The sequence below is a fragment of the Dasypus novemcinctus genome, chromosome 17 (genome assembly GCF_030445035.2).
Source record: "Dasypus novemcinctus isolate mDasNov1 chromosome 17, mDasNov1.1.hap2, whole genome shotgun sequence".
Classification (NCBI taxonomy): domain Eukaryota; kingdom Metazoa; phylum Chordata; class Mammalia; order Cingulata; family Dasypodidae; genus Dasypus; species Dasypus novemcinctus.
This window is the reverse complement of record NC_080689.1, coordinates 51,322,521-51,343,753: the sequence shown is the minus strand read 5'-3', so window position 1 is coordinate 51,343,753 and position 21,233 is coordinate 51,322,521. Positions and strand designations below refer to the sequence as shown.

The 21,233-nt window shown below is 43.8% G+C and overlaps 1 pseudogene; it reads right to left on the bottom strand.

Moving 5' to 3' along the window:
- Window positions 1-2,325: 2,325 nt before the first annotated feature.
- On the bottom strand, window positions 2,326-20,013 carry LOC101425078 (glyceraldehyde-3-phosphate dehydrogenase-like; annotated as a pseudogene).
- Between the last annotated feature and the right edge of the window lie 1,220 nt (window positions 20,014-21,233).

Sequence of the window (21,233 nt, the reverse complement as noted above, 5' to 3'; positions counted from 1 at the left end):
TCTCTCCTGGTGTTATTTTCCTCCATTGATTTTCAGCTCGTTGATTATTTGCATCTGACACTTCAGTTTGAGTGGTGGAGTCTCAGGGTTTTCTTCTTCTGCCTCAAATATTCTTCTCTTCCTTGTTGTTCCCTATTAATCTTTGCGTTTGAAGGGTTTCACACCAGCTGATTTGTTTCATCAGCATATCTTTTACATATCTCATAGAACCTACCCTTTCTAACACTACTTAAAACTCTTAAGCCTTTGATTAAGTGAATATGCATTTAAAAATTTTTCAAAACCTTTTTTTTACTAAGTTGTACAATCATTTCCATCTCTAAGAACCATGAATGTACTTTCTGCCTATATGAATTTACCAATTCTGGGCATTCCATATAAATGGAATTATATAATATGTGGCCTTTTGTGATAGTCTTCCGTCACTTAGCGTAATATTTTCAAGGTTCATTCATGTTGTAGCATGTATCGTCAGTATTTCATTCATTTTTATGGCTGAATAATATTCCTTTATAAAGATTACCACATTTTGGGAAACGGACTTTGGCCCAGTGGTTAGGGCGTCCGTCTACCACATGGGAGGCCCGCGGTTCAAACCACGGGCCTCCTTGACCCGTGTGGAGCTGGCCCATGCGCAGTGCTGATGCGCGCAAGGAGTGCCGTGCCACACAGGGGTGTCCCCCGCGTAGGGGAGCCCCACGCGCAAGGAGTGCACCCATAAGGAGAGCCGCCCAGCGCGAAGGAGGGAGCAGCCTGCTGAGGAATGGCGCCACCCACACTTCCCGTGCCTCTGACGACAACAGAAGCGGACAAAGAAACAAGACGCAGCAAAAAGACACAGAAAACAGACAACCGGGGGAGGGGAGGGGAATTAAATAAATAAAAAATAAATCTTTAAAAAAAAAAAAAAAGATTACCACATTTTGTTCATCCATTCATCTGTTGTTGGGCATTTGGGTTGTTTCTACATTGGAATAGGCTAAATAATAGCCCCCAAATATATCAGGTCCTAAACACTAGAACCTGTAAATGTTACCTTATTTGGAAAAACAGTCTTGCAAATGAGATTAAATTAAGGATCTTGAGATGGGAGATTATCTTGGATTGCAGGGTGGGCCCTTAATGCAATCACATATTGACCACACGGATGTAGAAAAAGAGAAAGCAATGTAAGCATGGAGGCAGGGATTGGAGTGCTGCCCCCACAACCCAAGGAATGCAGGCAGCTACCAGAAACAGGAAGGGGCAAGGAGCAGATATCCCTCTAGAGCCTCTGGAACAGTGCTACTTACATCTGGATTTCAGCCCAGTTTGGACTTCCAGCCTCTAGAACTGTGAGAGAAAAAAAAAATCAGTTTTTTTAAGCCACCAAATTTTGTTGTAATTTGTTACAGCAATGACAGGAAACACAGTTTTTGGGGTTTTTTTTTTGCTGGATCCAGTGTACTTTATTGATGATACATGACAAGGTAGGTCTCTTGGGAATAGACTTGGCCCAATGGATAGGGTGTCTGCCTACCACAAGGGAGGTCTATGGTTCAAATCCCAGGCCTCCTTGACCCATGTGGAGCTGACCCATGCGCGGTGCTGATGTGCACAAGGAGTGCCCTGCCATGCAGGGGTGTCCCCCACGTAGGGGAGCCCCATGCTCAAGGAGTGGGCCCCATAAGGAGAGCTGCCCAGTGCAAAAGAAAGTGCAGCCTGCCCATGAGTGGCGCCGCACACATGGAGAGCTGACACAACAAGATGACGCAACAAAAAGAAACACAGATTCCTGGTGCTGCTAATAAGGATAGAAGTAGTCACAGAAGAACACACAGCAAATGGGCACAGAGAGCAGACAACTGGAGGCGGGTGGGAAGGGGAGAGAAATAAATTTTTTAAAAAAAAGGTAGGTCTCTCTAAAACCCTCCCCTTCTTCAGGGGTCTGGGATGGGAACTGTGTCAAGGATGAAAGATTATTAATGCTGGGGAAGGAAGGTGTGGCAAGGATGCCCCAGCAGCTGCCTGCCTCTTGTGCTATTGCTGGGGCTGGTGGTCCAGGGGCTTCTTACTCCTTGGAGGCCATGGCTTATTGCTCTGTAGCTATAGCCAAATTCATTGTGACACCAGGAAATGAGCTTGACATAACGGTCATTAAGGGCAGTGCTTGCCCCAGCATCAGAGGTAGAGGAGTGGGTGTCACTATTAAAGTCTCAGGAGAAAGTTAAAACATGTACTTTAATTAATAGAAAAATTATAAAAATGTGCTTTCATCAATTGTAACAAATGTTCCCCATGAATACAAGGTGGTGGTGGTGGGATGGGGTGTGGGAATCCTGCATTTTATGCATGATTGTTCTGTAAATCCATAAATTCTCTAATATGGAAAAAAAAATAAAAGTCTTAGGAGACAACCTCGTCCTCAGGGTAGCCTGGGATGCCCTTTAGGTGGCCCTCTGATGCCTGTGTCACCATCTTCTTGATGTCATTGTATTTGGCTGCTTTCTGCAAATGGCTGCTCGGGTCCATGATGGACACAATGGGGATGCAGGCCATGTCAGTGAGATTCCCATTCAGTTCAGGGATGACCTTTCCCTCTGCCTTGGTACTGCCAATAGATGAGAATGATGTTCTGGGCAGCCCCTTAGCCATCATACCACTGTTTCTTAGAGGGGTCATCCATAGCCTTCTGGATGGCAATTATAGCATGGACTATGTTATGAGTCCCTCCATGATGCCAAAATTGTCATGAATGACTTTGGCCTGCAAGGTCAGACAGTTGGTGATGCAGGGAGCATTGCTGACAATCTTGAGGGAGGTCTCATACTTCTCATGATTCATGCCATCACAAACATGGGAGCATTGGCAGGAGAAACAGAGATGATGACTTGTTTGGCTCCACCCTTCAGGTGAGTCTCTGGCTTCTCTAAAGTAGTGACGGTATCAGCAGACTCCACAACGTATTCAGCATCAGCATCACTCCATTTGATGTTGGAGAGATGGAAGCCCTGGAAGATAGATATGGGCTTCCCATTGATGACAAGTTTCACAGTTTCAGCCTTGATGTTACCGATGAACTTGCCACGGGTGGAATCATACTGGACCATTAGACCATGTAGTTGAGGTCAATGAAGGGTTGACTGATGGCAACAATTTCCACTTTGCTGAGTTAAAAACAGCCCAGATGACCAGACACACAATATGGCCAAATCCGTTTACTCTAAACTTTAACTTCATGTCTCAGGGATGCACTGGTCTGGTACAAGCAGATATGGCTATTGATCAAAGAGGGAGGAGCAGAGACAGGAACACAGTTTTTGGCTGTTATAAGCAATGCTGTTACAAACATTCAAGTACAAGTTTTTTGGGTGGACATATGTTTTTACTTCTCTTGGATTTAGACTTAGGAGTGGGATTTCTGGGTCACATTGTAACTCTATGTTAAACTTTTTGAAGAAATGTCAAACTGCTTTCCACTTCACATCCCTACCAGCAATGTACAAAAGTTCCAATTTCTCCACATCCATACTAACACTTATTTTCCTTTTTTGATAATAGCCATCCTAATGAGTTTCAAGTGGGATCTCATTGTGGTTTGATTTGTAATTCCCTAATACCTAATGATGTTAAGCATCTATTCATGCGCTTATCAGCCATTTATATATCTTCTTTGGAGAAATGTTTATTCAAATCCTTTCCCCACTTTTTCATTTGCCTATTTTTAAATGGGTTATTTGTATTTTTATTATTGAGTTGTAATAGTTCTTTATATATTCTGAATACTAGACTTATTAAATATATAATTTGCAAATATTTTTTCTCATTCCATAGGTTGTCTTTTCATTTTCTTGATAGTGTCCTTTGAATCACAAACATTTCCAATTTTGATGAAGTTCAATTTATCTACTTTTTCTTTTGGGCCTTGTGCTTTTAGTATCATATCTAAGAAACCATGGACAAATCCAAAGCCATAAAGATTTATGCCTATGTCTTCTTCTAAGAGTTTCACAGCTTTAGCTTTCACATTTAGGTCTCTGAACCACTTTGAGTCAATTTCTGTATATGGCATGAGGTAGGGATCCAGCCTCATACTTCGGTCAATGGATATATGGATATCCAGTGACCCAGCACCATATGTTGAAAAGACAATTCTTTTGCTATTTAATTGACTTGGCACCCTTGTTGAAAATTAATTGACCATAATGTGAAGGTTTATTTCTGAACTCTCAATTCTGTTCCACTGATCTATTATATCTTTAGCCTTATGCCAGTACTACACTGTCTTGATTATTGTAAGCTTAGAAATTGTGAAGTTAAAGTCCTCCAACTTTGTTCTTCTTTTCCATAAGCATTTTGGGATGAGCTTATCAATTTCTGCAAAAAAAGGCACATGGAAAACTTTGTAGAGATTATGTTGAATCTGAGGAGTATGGTCATTTTAACAATATTAAGTCTTCAATCCATGAACACAGGATGTAGTTCCATTTATTTAGTTCTTCTTTAATTTCTTTCAATAGTGTTTTGTACTTTTCAGTGTACAAGTGTTGTCCTTTTTTTGTTAAATTTATTCCTAAGAATTTTATTTTTTTGATGCTACTGTAACTAGAATTGCTTTCCTAATTTCACTTTTGATATGGTCATTGCTAGTGTCCAGTGGTGGGCTTGAATGTCAGCAGGAGTAGGTGTGATCCCCTGATGCACAGGGTCTGCTTCCCCTTCAGCTCCAGAGGAGCCTACCCACAAGCGAGGGAGGGAGATGGAGCGGGAGGGGAGCTAGATGGAACCTCCAGCCAACTGCCAAAATATAAACCCTCTGAGAGGGGTTTAGTCACTCAAATCAGTGTACTGTACAGTGCCTCCTATGGTCTTCCTGGAATTATTCAATCCCAAATCTTTTTTAAAAGGCAGATTTAATTGGGTTAACTGCACCACTGGAATTTGTGAAAGGCAAAGGTGACAACCACTTAGCAAAGTACCAGAGAGCTGATTTTTGGAAACTAACAACCTACCACTCACCAACTATGACTTTGTGCTATGACTTAATTCCTCCCTTTCGGATCTGTGTTGGGGATAAAATGAGATTGTATATTATAATATACATATAAATGAAATTATATATATCCTTAAAGTTTATATATATAGGTGTGTATATATGTATGTGTGTGTATATATGTATGTGTGTATGTATACACACACACATATATGACCTAGCTCACCACCTATCATTTAATAGGTACTCAGCAAATGTTACATGTGATAATTAGCTCTGTAGTTGGTGGGCAGGCAGAGCCAAACTTCTTGACGCATTCAATCAATTAGGATGCCCTTAGGGGAACCCAAGGAAGAAATATAGACCCTCTCTCAATTCTGCCCGGCACAAATCAAAGAACCACTTACTGAAAATTCTCCTCAGCCTGGGAGCTCAGTGTTTCCTCTTTCAGTTGTATGTGGATCGAAAAAGCAGAGTGAGACACAGAAGTTCTTGGTAAAGGTTTGGTTTGGGGTACCAGTGGCAAAGGGGAGGCATGGCCTCTATTACCTGCTCACGGAAGGCTGACTATGGGACACCTAGTCACGTGGTGCCCAGCTGCATGGCACGAGGTCCCCCTTGGCTCTGGAAGGACAGTACTGCTTGGGCCCAGGAATGGAGTGGGACATTAGGTCACCCATCATCCCCTGGACCCAGAGATATTTGCAGGCCCCAAGAAGTAAGCTGTCTTCTAGAGTAATTTCCAATTCCCCTCCACTATGAGGGACACTGGGCAGGAAACAGCCTGGTTGTTGGCCTACAGGGCGGGGTAGGAAAGAGGAGTGTCTCTACGTGCTGAGACGATAGCCAGGGCTAGAGCCAGAATGCTGGACTCACGCCAGTCCAATGGCTAGTGCTAAGATTCAGATCTCAAAATGCGTCATCCAAGGCAGGGCTGGGAAGGGTCTCAAAGCTGAGAGCCAAGGCAGATGGAGGTGGAGGACTGGACAGGAGGTGATTCAGGGAGTTCTTGAGGTAAGTGACCCACACCCATGGCCGGGTGTGTGCTGGTCCTTAGGTTATCCTTGCCTTGGCATTTGAGTCATGCACAGGCCCAGATAGGACAGACAGAAACATTAAAATGGAGAGTTGGTGACTCTGTGGAACAGATTTTTTGCTCCTTCTTCCTCTCCTGTCAGGAGACTTTTCCATTGTCACTCACACATTTTTTTCCTTCAGCAAATATTACAGTGTTCATTTATTCATTCACTCAACAACAACTATCATGCTCCTACTATAGACAAGGTGCAGAAATGAACACAACAGATAACTTTCCTGCCCATAGGGCACTTTTCTCCTGGACACTGGGTGAAAGAGAACAAAGATTAAATTCAAATTAAATCAGTCTATCTACTTCCTACAAAATCTTATGAAAAACACTTTGGGAATCTGAAATTATAATTTATTCACTCACATATTTCTTCAACAATAAGATTGTGTTCATTCATTAAACTGCTACCTTATTGAGCACCTACTGTGGGCAAGGTATGGAGGTGAAGGGGATGGTAACTTCCCACATGCCCCGGGAAGATTTTCATTTTAGTGGGTGGGAGACATTATATAGACTAAATAACAAGTGCTTTGAAGACAATAAAATGGAGTAACAGGACAGGAGGCACTGGGGACTCTGGGACAAACAAGAGAGAACAGGTGTCTACCCTACGTGGGCACCTAGCCTAACAGGGTGACAGGAGAGAGGGCAGGGTACAGGACAGCCCTGCTCCGCAGACGGCACCCTGATTCCAGGCAACCTGCTCAGAAACGGCAGGGACCCACCAGGGAATCAGCTCCCAGGATCGGTTCCCGGAGCCTCCTAATGAGAACACAAGCAGACACAGAAGAACACACAGCGAATGGCCACAGAGAGCAGCCAACCGGGCAGCAGGATGGGAGAAATAAATAAATCAATCTTTAAAACAACGCCCTAGGCATTCAGCATCAGAAGAGACCTTAGGCCTTTATTTTGTACTGGAACTGGGAAAGAGTGTGTGGACAACTCAGGCAGGGCCCATGCCCTTCCTGGGGGAAAAATGTTAAAAGGATACTTCTAGTGGGTCAAGGACCTAGAGGAGCACAGTGTGAAGGGCCTGTCTGTTACTGGTGTTGGGAGAGCAGTCTGAGGCGATTGATTTGGTCTGGTTTTGGCAAGACCTGGACTACAGGCTCTGCTTTACCTTCTTTAAAATTCCGTATTTAGCAACAGAAGAAATTGTACCATTGATGTGGAGACAGTGGTCATGAGAGTTGCTGAGGGCAGGAGAGGGAAGAAGAGGTGTGATGTGGGGGCATTTTTGGGACTTGGAGTTGTCCTAAATGATATTGCAGGGACAGATGCCGGACATTATATACCCTGCCATAACCCACTGAATGGACTGGGGGAGAGTGTAAAACTACAATATTAACTATAATCTGTTGTGGGAAACTGGCTTACCTGTTCCTTATTGTAAATGTTACATCTGTTCTATTGTAGATGTTGCAATTGTTCCCAATTATTGTTGATGATGTTGCAGTTCTGATAGCAGACAGCTGCTCGGTAGTTTCCAATAAACATGAGGTGGGAACTAAGGTTGAGGCTTTCAGTTCCCGAAGCTGTGAGTCCCCTGGTCCCATGTTTATCTCCTTTCTTGTGTGTCTCTCTCTGTCCTTTATTTTGTAAAGTTCTACGCTGCCTTCCCTTCAAGCCAACCTATTGCTGAGCTGATCTCAGCAATAATCCGTGCGGTGCAGCAGTGCTCCAAAATGTATTCACCAAATGCGGCCACCCTTCAGGCTGAAGTGTGGTTTGCTGGCCTAGCAGGAGAGCAGCCGCGGCAGGCCAAGCTGCTGCCCCCATAATAGGGTGGCTGGTCGGGCCCACCGCCACCCCTGAAGGGAGCTCGGCATGGGTGCAGAGTGCCCTCGGGTCTCCCCTTCTCAGCAGCCATGCTTCCGCGGCCGCCCCTCCTCCCGGATGGCACCACACGATGCCTGTGGGGCGGCACCCTTCTTCTTTCTCCCTGGGCAGGCACAGGGCGGAAAATTCCAGTCTGCCCTTTTCCCCTCCCCCGACAGCAGCAACAGCCAGGCGTGGGCGGAAAAATCCAGTCTGCCCTCCACCCCAGCAACAGCAGCCACCAATCCCTAAACCCTGCCCCTTCCCCCAGCAACAGCGACAGCCAATCCCTAACCACCACCCCTCCCCCGTCCAGTACCGCCCACTGACCTTTCGCCGGCAACCAATCAGAACAGGGCGTGGCTTCGACCAATCAGCCTTCCCCAGCCCCTATAAAACTGTTGCCTCTCCCTCAATAAAGTGGACCTGCGTATTTACCTTGTCTCCACGGTAGTTCTTCTGCCGTGCGCCCTCCAGTCCTGAGAGCCCCTGACAAGGGCCTGGCCTCCCTTGTCCCCAGTTCGTCGCCTGCTTCTCCGGGCGACCCCTTCGTCACCTGCTTCTCCGGGTGACCCCTTCGTCGCCGGCTTTGCCGGGCGACCCCGTCAGCCAAACCGCGCAACCCCTTGTGAGACCAATCCCTCGTCTGCTGCCGGACCGACCCCTCGTCCCAAGCGGGACCGACCCCTCGTCCAGAGCTGGACCGACCCCTCGTCCGCAGCCAGACCCCACCTCTACCGACCGAGCAAGCCGCCGTAACCAAATGCAATGAATGTGCCACAATGATGAGGGAGGTTGTTGATGTGGGAGGAGTGGGGGGCAGTATATGGGAAACTCATTTTTTTAATGTAACATTTTTTGTGATCTATTTATCTTTTTTAAAAAGGACAATTAAAAATAAATTAAAGAAAAAAATCTATATTTTAGATTTACTGAAATTAATTTAACTATGATTTTTTTAGTAACAGCTTTATTAAGGTATAATTCATATATTGCACAACCCACCTATTTAAAGTGTGTAATTCCAGGGTTTCAGTAGATTCACTGAGTTGTGTAACCATTGCCACAATCAATTGTAGAAGAAATTCTGTATCCATAGCAGTCAGTTCTCATTTCCCTCCCTCCCACTCCCAGTCTTAGGCAACCACTACCCCACCTTATCTTTTACTGCCTATTTGATATTAAAAAGGTCACATACTCTCGGAGCCTCAGCTTTCTCAGAGTACACATGTGTACTCTGAGGTGGCCAGGCAAGTTCATTGGCAAACCATGAAGGTTGTGCACAGACCTTGCACGTGGAGGCCCCTGGAATGACAGAGCCTGAGCGAGGCAACTGATAGAGGACAAAATCTCTGGCCAAAAGTGAAAATACAGGTGGGCTGCTTGGCAGAGGCAACGTGGCGCTGCGGGCACTTCCTTAACCATGGCGGCTGTGCCCATCAGCCTTGGGAAGGACCAGTGAGGCAGCCCCACAGGGTGGGAGTGTGGGAATTTGTGTCAAAGAGACCCCAAGTATAAATCCTAGCTCCTGCACTTGCTAGTTGTGTGAACTTGGGTGTTTGTAACTATTTAACCTCACTTTCCTCATCTGTAAATTGCAGGAGGAGATCCAGGACAGGGTTACTGGAGCAAAGCTGGCAAGACAACTGACTACTCTCTGTGGTGGCCGAGTGCTGGCCAAACTGCTGGACCCCTTACACTCCCTCCAGCAGGGCACGGGGGTCCACCACTCTTGCCCCGCCACATCCTTGCCAACGCCAAGCAGGTTTTCAGGAACGAGCCCATCGATTATGAGAACAAGAAACTGTCGGCTAACTATTGCACGGCCTGGCCCCAGCTCGCTCTGGCCCCTTGAACCTGGAGGCACCCACAGCCGGGCTCAACTTAAAACTCAAGGAAGGAACAAGGCTTTCTGCTGTTCTCATATATCAAGAAGCTCAACTCCAGCTAAAGCGAAGTGGGAATGCTCCAACTCACAGAACTGAAAAGGCCTGGGATGGACATGGATTCGGGGGCTCGAGGTTCTCTGCCCTCTCCCTGCTGCTTCCACACGCACAGTGCTCTTCTCCTCTCTCCTGCAGTTGAATGCAGCCTTCAGTCAAGGAGGTGGCCAGGTAACTCTGAAGAAGGGCTCCCGCCCCAGGCCGAAGGAAGATTCCGATTGGCCCGGCTTGGTCACGTGCCCACCTCTTCAGCCCTGGGCATGGTCTGTCTCCAGGAGGCAGGTGGAGGAAAGCAGGCTGGGTAGGCAAAAACAGTACAACCGTTCTCTACATGGCAGCTGTTTTCAAACATGGAAACTTCTCCTGTCTCAGTAAAAATAGAACCCAAATGCTCCAAAGTAGGGGAAAAGTCTGGGAACCTGAGAAAGCTGCCAAGAACAGCTGTCTGCAAATAAAGCTCTGTGTGCTAGAGAAGGAGCAGGAATCTCCTGGAAAGCAATCTGTGGTCGGTTGTCCTCAAGCACATTGGTGTCTCCGGGTCGTGGCTGAGAAGGTGTGGAGGGCCCCTGGTCTCACTGACAGAGGAAGCCAAGGTTGTGTTCCTTCAGCTCGGGCGTCCTTCCCTGGTGAAGCAGGAAGGCTCTCGCACATCAGCCTTCGGGGCTCCCCCCCCTGCCCCTAGCAGGTCACGCCGCACGGCAACCCAGCCCCTCTTCGGGGAAAACACCACTTCCTTCTAGAGGAGAAGGCCGCCTCTGTCTCATTTCTGTTTCAAGGCCTCAGCCGAGAGGGTTCCTTCTCCATCCTACCTCTCCATCCCAGGTCTATCAGGAGTGTGAGTGTGGGTCTGGCTTCTCATTCTGGTGCGATCTTCTCCAGAGGGAAGCGGACAAGCTGGGGCCCTCCAGGTTACTTCTGAAGCAAGCACTCCTTGCAAAGACAGATGCTAATTGAGCTGGGAAGCATCCCTCCTCCCGTGAGCACGTCTTCGTCCCTCCCTTGGGGCGACAGTAGGCTCTTCCCCTACCCTGACACCCGAGGACTGAGAGGCACATGGTTCTGCGCATTGTTCTCGAATGAGAGATCCAACACTAACGTGTGGAAGTACCAGTGTTGGGGTCAGAGGAGAATCAACACCAGACGTGAAAACCAGGGAGAGAGAGGGGCAGATGCAGTGAGAACAGGGGTGAAGAAAGCAGCAGGTGACATTCACGGAGCACTGAACTACACCCCGGGCACAAAGTACTTGACATGATTAACCCATTTCAATATTTGTACATTTTCAGTGCATGAACTTTTAAAAGTACAAAGCAAATATTTTTCCTTTATTCACTCAGCAAGTCTTTACTGAGGCTCTCCCCTGTTCCAGATGGTGTGGCCGCACTGGGGTTAGTTACAGCATGGCAAGGCAGAGGCTGTCCCCATCTCCCAGAGTTTGCTGCCTGACGGGAAACAAACCAGCAGGCGATTATGATAAGGCGTGCTGCGGTGGATGGTGGGGAAGCTGTGGCTGCTGCAAGAGAGTAGGGCAGGGGCCCTAAACCAAGAGACCGTGACTGCTGAGCAAGGCTGAGGAGGCGCGACCCAGGTGAGGAGGATGTGAAGAGTGTGGGGGCTCAGAGGGAGAGGATGTGGCATAGGAGGAACAGAAAGTTCCCCAAGTCTGGCACAGAGATGGCAGAGGGACAGAACATTAAGCAACGAGGCTGGAGAGGAGAGCAGTGACCTGCTGAGGCTCTGCTTTACAGCTCAGGTGGGAGCACGAGCTGTGGAACCCAGAAGACCTAATTCCCAGCCTGTTTCCTTCACTTACAGCCTATTTGACATTGGGCAAGCTCATAAATCCCTTCACCCTAAGATAAGGTTCTTTTTTTCTCCCAAAGGTTTGTTTATTTATTTATTTCTCTCCACCCCATCATTGTTTGCACTTGCTGTGTGCTGTATCTTTAGGAGGCACCAAGAACTGAACCTGGGACCTCTGATATGGGAGGGAGGCATCTAATAACTTGAGTCACCTCTGTTTCCTGCTTTGTTCTGTCTCTCATTATGTTTTTTCTTCTTGTGTCTCTTGTTGGGTCAACTTACCATGCCTGCCCATTGCATCATCTCACTCTCTTGCTTGTTTTCTTTAGGAGGCACCGGGAACCTCTGCTCCCTGCTTTGTTGTGTCTACCATTATGTCCTTTCTTCTTGTGTTTCTTGTTGCATCATCTTGTTGTATCAGCTAGTCGCACCTGTCTGTCATGCCAACTCGCTGTCTTCTTTAGGAGGCAATGGGAACCAAACAACAGACCTCCCATGTGATAGGCGGGAGCTCAGTCACCTGAGCCACATCCACTTCCCCCTAAGATGAGGTTCTTAATGGACTTAAACTGCCCCCACACATGTACAGACCATATTCCATATTATTAATGTCAAGTACTTTAGTTCCCTGTGCTTTATTGTTATTTTTTTATTAGAAAACTTGGAGGTTTATAGAAAAGTCATGCAGAAAGTACAGAATTCCCATACACACACCTTCACATTGTTTTCCCTCTTATTAACACTTTGCATTAGAGCATTAATGTGCCACCTTTGTTACAATTAGTAAGACAATATTATAGTAATTATACTGTTAACCAAAAGCCATAGTTTAGGGTTCACTGTTTGTGTTGTACAGTTCCATGGTTTTTTAAACTTTTATTCTTGTAACATACATACAACCAAAAATTACCCCTTCTAACTACTTTCAAACATACAATTCAGTGATATTGTTTAGTTTCCCAATGTTGTGCTACCATCACCACCACCCATCATCAAAACTTTTCTCTCATTCCAAACAGAAACTCCGTACCAATGAAGCATTAAGTCCCCATTCCCTAACCCTACGCTGGCCACTGATAAACTCTATTCTACTTTCTAGCTTATGAATTTGCTTACATAGTCTAATTGTTTCATACCGGTGAGCTCATGCACTATTTGTCCTTTTTTTGTCAGGCTTATTTCATTCAACATGAGGTCTTCAGGTTTCATCTATGTTGTTGCATGTTTCAGAACTTCATTGCTTTTTACAGCCAAAGAGTGTTGAGTGTATGTATATACCACATTTTGCTTATCCATTCATTGGTTAATAGACACTTGGGCTGCGTCCACCTTTTGGTAGTTGTGAATAATGCCTCTATGAACATTGGTGTTCCAAGAGCTATTGGAGTCCTGGATCTCGGTAATTCTGTACTTAACTTTCTGAGAAACCACCAAACTGTATTCCACAACGGCTGTACTATTTTCCATTTCCACCACAATGAACAAGTGTTCCTATTTCTCCACATGCTCTTTAGCACTAGTTATGTTTCTGTTTTTTTAATAGTAGCCATTTTAGTGGGTATGACATGGTATATCATTGTGGTTTAGATTTGCATTTTCTTAATGGCTAATGATGTTGAGTATCTCTTCATGTTCTTATTGGCCATTTGTATATCTTCTTCAGAGAAATGTCTGTTCAAGTCATTTACTCCTTTTTTAATTGGGTTGTCTTTTTTTTGTTGGTTGTAGGATCTCTTTGTATATTCTGGATATTAAACCCTTATGAGATATATTGTTTCCAGATATTTTCCCCAATATTTTTAATAACTACAAAGGGAAAGATAGTAACTTACAGTGGAGAGACTCAGTGAACAAGGTTAACATTGTCAATAACGACAAAGCAAACTCATGACCCCTCTGATGGGATGTCCTGAGAAGGATATGATATCACTTCTGTGATATTCTTGCCAAAAATACGTAATCTCATTCTAGTGTAAGGAAGCATCTGACAAGTCCAAACTGAAGGACATTCTACCATTCTAGTAGAACTATGGCCATGTTGGTTTCCTGGTTTTGATGTCTATACCATGTTTGTGTAAGATGTTACATAGGGGAAGCTGAATAACATGTACAGGTACTCTTTGGACTATTTTTGCAACTTTTCTACAAGCCAAACATTTTTTTTTAATTTTAAAATTATTTTGAATTTCAGGTTCTGTAAATGATAGCTTTTCCAAGCAACTAAATCAATTACATCTCAGAAAAGTAACTTTAATAGTGGATGCCATAATTGTTTTAGCCAATTAAAAAATTATAATAGTCTGTATCATATTTAATTGAACCATTAATAAAGGTAGCTAAAAGTGATTTTACAATTTGGGGAGTGGAACAATAAACTGTTATTAAAACAAAAGTATATGTTTTGTTTTGTTTTTTAATCTGTGAAAGGTAAATGATTAAAATTAAGTAACAGACCAGAACTAAATACTATTTATTTGCCTCAGTGTCAGCACTGGAACTCTTTACAGATACATAAGGGGATAAGAACAATAATCTCAATTGTTAGCACAAAATTATATATAAATTTAAAAGAGAAAACCTGGGACTATTTAAGAAATGCCTTCAAATCTATAATTTCATTTTTTTCAGCATTTTAGATGTGAAGCATCATTTCCACATTCATCTGAAATGCCCTCAGCCTCTGTTTGGAACTGCAGAAAGTATGTCCTTAGGAAACAAGGCCTTTGGGCAGGGCCTTTGATCACCAGAGTCTTGGCTATTTTCTTGGTCAACCTTTCAATTAATTCAGGATCTGCCATCTGCAATAACAAAATAAAAGAGTAGAAAACCGCCTACATGATCCACAATAAAAGAGAATTAGATGAGAAAACTACGAGGGTCCATGCTCAACGTTTATGAATAAAACTGTGTTTATGAAGAGTTTTAAAATAACATGGGGAATGCACCACACTAATGAAAGAAGTTGTTGATGTGGGAGGAGTGGGGGATGTGGGGAGTGAGGTATATGGGAACCTCATATTTTTTAATGTAACATTTTGTGTGATCTATTTATCTTTTTAAAAAAATATTTTTAAAAAGTATGTTAATAAATAAATAATATGGGTGTGGTAGTGATTGCGGTACAACATTGTAGATATAATTAATACCACTCAATTGTATGCTTAAAAATTTTATGAGCTATATATATGACATATATTACCACCACAAAGAAAGAAATTTTTAAAAATTTTAAAGTAAAAAGTAAAAAACCATGGGGAAATACTAAACAGAAAGAAATGCTAACAATTACCCAGTAGTTACTACATCTTAAGCACTGTTTAGTCCTCATAACAACCCCATGAAGTAAGTGAATCATCACTCCATTTTACACATGGGGAAACTGAGGCACAGAACAGTTAAATGACTTGCTCAAGTTTATACCGCAAGTAAGGGCAGAACCAGGAAGATTTGAGCCCAACCATTTGCTCTCTCACCCCCCATAAATAACAAAGTAGCATTTTTATGGTTATTAAAATGAAACTTGTTTAAAATGTATAGAAAAGAAACTAGAATGAAAGAGTCCCCAGTAGTAACAGTGGTTGTTCTGGGGTATTGGGGTTGGAATGACTTTTTTTCTTTTCAGTGTTTTTCAAATTTATTCAATGCACAGGTACTACTTCCATCATTTAAAAAATGGTTTTTGACTAAAATTTTAAAAAATAACGAGCATTCACAAAAATATCACTCCTTTTAAAAATAACCTGGGCATATTGAATAGAGATTGCTCACCCACTTCAGAAACAGGACTTCTTTCGGAGTAAATTGAAGAAAGTGCTTTTGTTTTCAAAGAAAACAGAGTGGTTTGGGAGTGGTTCTCACTCCCAAATTTCAACCTATTTGAAGGATCTAGATAGTTATCCTGGAGGGCGGGGGCAGGCACAGGAGTTGGGGAATTAAGCTGTTGCAGACTTCCAAATATCTCCAATATTTGAGATATACAAATATCTAGTTTCCAAGCAAAATGCAAATAACAAGATTACTTATTTGCTTAGTGTAAATCTTCATATCAGATGGTAATATGATAATATGGTAATAAGGAAACTGACAAATGAAAATTCTTAAAAGAGTTCTATTCAAATTGTTAAAAATTAAGTATGCAATTACATATGTGAATGAATATTCCTGAAGCCCAAATTAGGATAAGCAGGATGGAACCGTCATATAGAAATCTAAATAAAGAAACTACTGGGAAAGAGAAAAAGATTTTCCTGAGCTTTTTGACCTACCCAGCCCCCAGGGCCTTCTCTTTGCAAGAGCTCTGAGGGAGGGACTAGATGTGGCAGACTGAAACTCTGTGTTCTATACCGGGGAATTAAGAATCAGTTTGTCCTGTAATTCCTCAATTTAAACCTTTTAATAGCCTAAAAATAAAGGTGGTTAATAATTCTATTACCAGGGAAGTGGATTTGGCCCAACGGATAGGGTGTCCACCTACCACATGGGAAGTCCAAGGTTCAAACCCTGGGCCCCCTTGACCTGTGTGCAGCTGGCCCATGCGCAGTGCTGATGTGTGCAAGGAGTGCCGTGCCATGCAGGGGTGTCCCCCGTGTAGGGGAGCCCCATGCGCAAGGAGTACACCCTGCAAGGAGAGCCGCCCCATGCAAAAAAAGTGCAGCCTGCCCAGGAATGGCGCCACACACATGGAGAGCTGACGTAGCAAGATGACGCAACAAAAAGAGACACAGATCCCCGGTGCTGCTGACAAGAATATAAACGGACACAGAAGATCACACAGCGAATGGACACAGAGAGCAGACAACTGGGGGGCGGGTGGGGGGTGGGGGGAGGGCGGAGAAGGGGAGATAAATAAATAAAAAATATATCTTAAAAAAAAAATTTATTACCAAATTTCAGTAAGTAAAGGGAATGTCCTTGAAAGCTATGAAAAGATCTTTTAAAACAAATTAAACAATTATAATTATTCCAGAACCTAGCAGTCAGTCTGCTTTTAGGACTATTCAGTTTTATTTAGCTTAGGTGTTATCACCCCAGGTTTATAGAATACCAATTAAATAAATTAAAATTCTTTGTGGTTATGGTTAATTCTGGGGAGTTTGTGAAAGCATCTTCTAAACTGAAGCATTTGAATGGCTGTAGCAGTTTAATATAATTGACAAATTCAAAAAAGAAATATTGGATTATGTTTATAATCTGATCTGTACCTGGGCATGACTAAGTTATGATTAGGGCATTGAGTCACCACCCACCAATGGGTGGGGACTCACAGATAAAAGGCATGGCAAAGAACAGAGGTTAGAGTTTCTGATGTTGGAGTTTGATACTGAAGCTGGAGCCCCAGGGAAAGAGACAAAGCTGTTCACCTGATAGTCTACAGCTGACCTTGTGGAAAGAGGCAAACCTAGAGAGTCTCATAGTCTACAGCTGACCTTGTGGAGGAAACAGAGGAGCCAAGCCTAGAGGAACCCAGGAAGCCTGAACCCTCGCAGACATCAGCAGCCATCTTGGTCCAACACGTGGAAATAGACTTTTGTGAGGGAAGTAACTTATGCTTTATGACCTGGTAACTGTAAGCTCCCACCCCAAATAAATACCCTTTATAATGCCCAGCAGATTTCTGGTATTTCGCATCAGCACCCCTTTGGCTAATACAATGGCTAATTCCAGGAAGCAATTATTAGAAACCTAAACTGATATTGATAGCAAAAAAGTAACTTCATAACAAGAGAACTTGTCAGAGGCCACCACAATCTGCATGTTAAAATGGTGGTAAGGAAAGACAATCTTGATTCATTGGGAAGCTTAGATTTTCATAAAATAATTGAGAAAGTAGTTTTTCTGTACTGCTAAAGTAAAATATCTGTTAATTAATGTAATCATGGTAAAGGTGTAAAAGTAAAAAGCAAAGTACTTAGTTATATTCATTTAATATGTTATATATTGCATTGGAAGTGTTTAAAAAGTGTATAAGAGATAATAATAAAAGAGAAAAGAAAAAAGAAAAAAAAAGTGAATAAGAATCAAAAGTGACAAACTTCAGTATTATCAGTCTCTCTTGTGTGTTCAGGCCAGGTGCAAATACCCTGCATTGTGTCTCTCCATTTGAGTTATTGGCTAGATTGGTCACTGACCTCCAAAACAATAAAAGTTTCTACTACGTGTCTGAACATGCTCCTGAAGTGGATGGAGAGCATGACGCAGTTTCAGACTCCTGCAGCAGCTGGTGATTGCGCAATATGGCCAGATGCACAATGGATATTGCCTTCGGACTGGCACTATTTCAGCAAAGGGCACCATGCACCAGGCCAGTGAACTACTGGAGTCTACCTTCCTAGCTTCTCTCTAGGGTCCAAGGTACTGCAACACACTGGCTGTGCAAAGGGCATACCAAGTGGAGCAGTGATTACCAGAGTGATGTGAGTAAGATCTAAACACAAATGGCATTGTGACCTGCTCCCATGGAGAGATCACGTGTGTGGTATGGCAAACCCAGAGCTTAAACCTATTCATTGGATCTCAAAGGGGAACTTGTGTGCTGATTAGCATTAAGTACTGTACCTATATACCTGCTGATTATGATGATATCTTTTCTATTCTAGATCATATGCAGAGGGATGTTGAATATGTTAATAGTTCTGGTAAACTTAATTCATTTTCTAAGTAGTTAATGAACATGCCTATAAGATGAAGGAATGGCTTCCTTAAGAACTGTCTTTATGTTGTCGACCACGTGCTTGTCTTGCTGTTACCTATACTGTCTTTGTGAGTTTATGTCTAGAGCAGTGCCTCTCCATCCTCCTCTTGGCTGTCTTAGGCATAACCACCAGCAGGAAAGACTGGGATTGACAATTTAAACCAACCCCTGCTGTTCACTACAATCTCTCCCTAGAGCTAACGGCATAGAATAAACTAGACGTGCCTTAGAAGCTCAAAAACAGCAAACGGACTTTCTTGCTGCAGTGGTGCTGCAAGATCACAAGGCCCTTAGCACGTGAGCAGCAGCGTAGGGATGAGCATGTCTGTCCTTAAAGAGGAGTGCTGCCTCTATGAAAGTCACTCTGAAATGGTCCTAGGGAACATTTGAAACCTGTAAGGTGAAGCCCACCAGCTCCGGGAGGATGCAGCCTTTGCAGCACCTGGGCTTCCCTACTCTTGTGGCCCACTATCCTTTTAGTGGGACCACATATCTTCAAAATTCTAATTCAGTTTATTTTTTCCAGAATCAGTGCCTTGTTAGCTGGATTTCATCCAGCTCCACCCATGATGCCAGATTTGTCTTCCCTCAACCATGATAGAGTAGCAAGAGGGTTTTACACCTTGTCAGGTAGGGTCTACTGCCCCTAATCAGCAGGAGGTCATTACAGAAGAATGACCATCGTCCTTCAGTACCCCCTTAAGAATAGGGTGTAAACCCTCTGAGGGGGGAGTAGAAACAGGCTAGTTTGAGGAATGAGAAGGCAATATGGGACCTAGCAGAAAACCACAGCCATGAAACATGTGAAACTGCCTGGAATCCCCTGAAGGAAAGACCCCTCCCAGAAGTCTCCTGGAAGAACTTTGCAAGAAACCCTATTTGGGATTTCATCCAGGATCATGGAAAAGCCCCAGATGTTCTCAAGGGACCTTAACATTGCCTCCCCCCCAGCAGGGGGGAATTGATGGGTGGGGTAACCAATCAAAACAGCAAATAGCTGGGACTCCTCCCCCCAACATTGACAAGGGGAAAGGTAATCAATGGTTTAAAAAGCAATCACACAAGCTCTCTCTCATTCTATCTTTCTGGCTGGACCAGCCCACAAGTATACCTGGGAGCCATAATCGGTTATTTTCTCCCATTTCTATTCTCTTCTCTCATTTCCTTAATAAACTACTGGCCTAATTGAACTGGCATGTTCTTAAATTCTTTTATGTAACAAAGCCAAGGACCTAGAGGAATCTGGTGATAGATAGATAGTAGATAGATAGATAGATAGATAGATAGATAGATAGATAGATAGATAGATAGATAGATAGATGATAGATAGGCAAAGATGATAAAATGCTAAAATTGGTAGAGCTGGGGATTCAGCATGAGGTATGTTGGAGTTTTTTAAATGCATTTGTATTATTTTTGTAGCTGTCCTTAAGTCAGAAATTATTTTATAATAAAAAGTTATTAGTCTGCCAAAAGGGTGCTGATGCAAAGTACCAGAAATCTGTTGGCTTTTATAAAGTGTACTTATTTGGGGTAAAAGCTTAGTCCTGAGGCCGTGGAAAGTCTAACTCAAGGCACCATAGGAGGTGCTTTCTCACCGAAGTCAGTTGCCAATGTGTTGAAGCAAGATGGCTGTGATCTCTGGCTGGTCTCTGCTTCCCCTCCGGGCTCACCCTTTCATCTTGATCTCCATGGACCCAGGCACTTGAGGCTTCCTGCTTAAGTGGTCCTGCAGTCCTCTCTCCTGGCATAGGGCTTGTTTCTTTCCAGGCCTCCTATATCAGTCCCGGCTGGTCTGAGCTCTTTCCAGCCTCAGCTGTAAGCTCTCAGTTCATCTTTCCCAGCTGTTTGAGCCTTCTCCGTTGTCACAGGGCTGGATCAAAAACGACAGAACTCTCTCTTCCTGTGTGTCTGTGTGAGTGTCCATTCAGAGCAGACCCAGCAAGGGGGCAGGGATCAACCTGAGTCTAGAAACCCCTCAACTAAATTGATTACAATAAAAAGGGTATCCCACCTAGAGGAAAGGATTCATTTACAAACATAATCTTTCTCTTTTTGGGATTCAGAAATAATCTCAAACTACCACAAGAAGTAACAGAAAAAATGCTCACACATTGGATAAAGCTGAAAATGGTTTTAAATGCCTGCCGTAGTTATAAAATATTGCCACAGCTGTTTCATCTTGCTATCACAGTCAATGTTTGTGGAGCACACACTTCAGTCCAGGGGCAGTGATAAGCACTCATTTAGATAAGGCGCTCTCATTTCTGGAGGTGTGACCTGAGACAGCTGGTCAGGGTGGCGTCACCCGCATCTTTCCTTGGTCTGGCTCTTCAGTCCAGCAGGGCTCAATGAGCAAATTGTCTAGCTTTCTTGCCAGAGCATCGTAACTCCTCCTTTTTCATTCCTTCCACAGTGACTCACTTCTGGAGGCTTTTGGAATCAAATAAAGGCATTTTCTACCAATTTTAAGCCCAACAACTTTATCGCTCAATGGCCACCATTCATGCATCGTATCTAACAGGAAGAAAACTAAACATGAGATTATCGGTATTTAAGGGATCTAGGTTTGCACAGATGTGATTAGTCTCTGTTTTTCTCCCTTTATGTTTCCCTGGGTATCTCCCATCTCGCCAGCCAGGAGAATACAGCAGATCAGAGGCTGCTGCTGTGCAGCTCTGGGAGGTTGGTCCACGGAGTTTCCAAAGGCAAATCTATGTGGCAGGGCTTGTTTGCCTCTCACTGTGCTGGGTCTTAGGGCCTCTTGTCTAACTCCCTGTGCTTTCTTCACAGCACGCTTCCTGCCAGCTCCCCTGCGGGCTCCCCTTTGCTACCTTTAAGCTGATTCAGCAAAATTCCACATTTTCGTTCTTCTCTCTCCACCCCACAGACTGTAAGTAAATTACCCAAAGA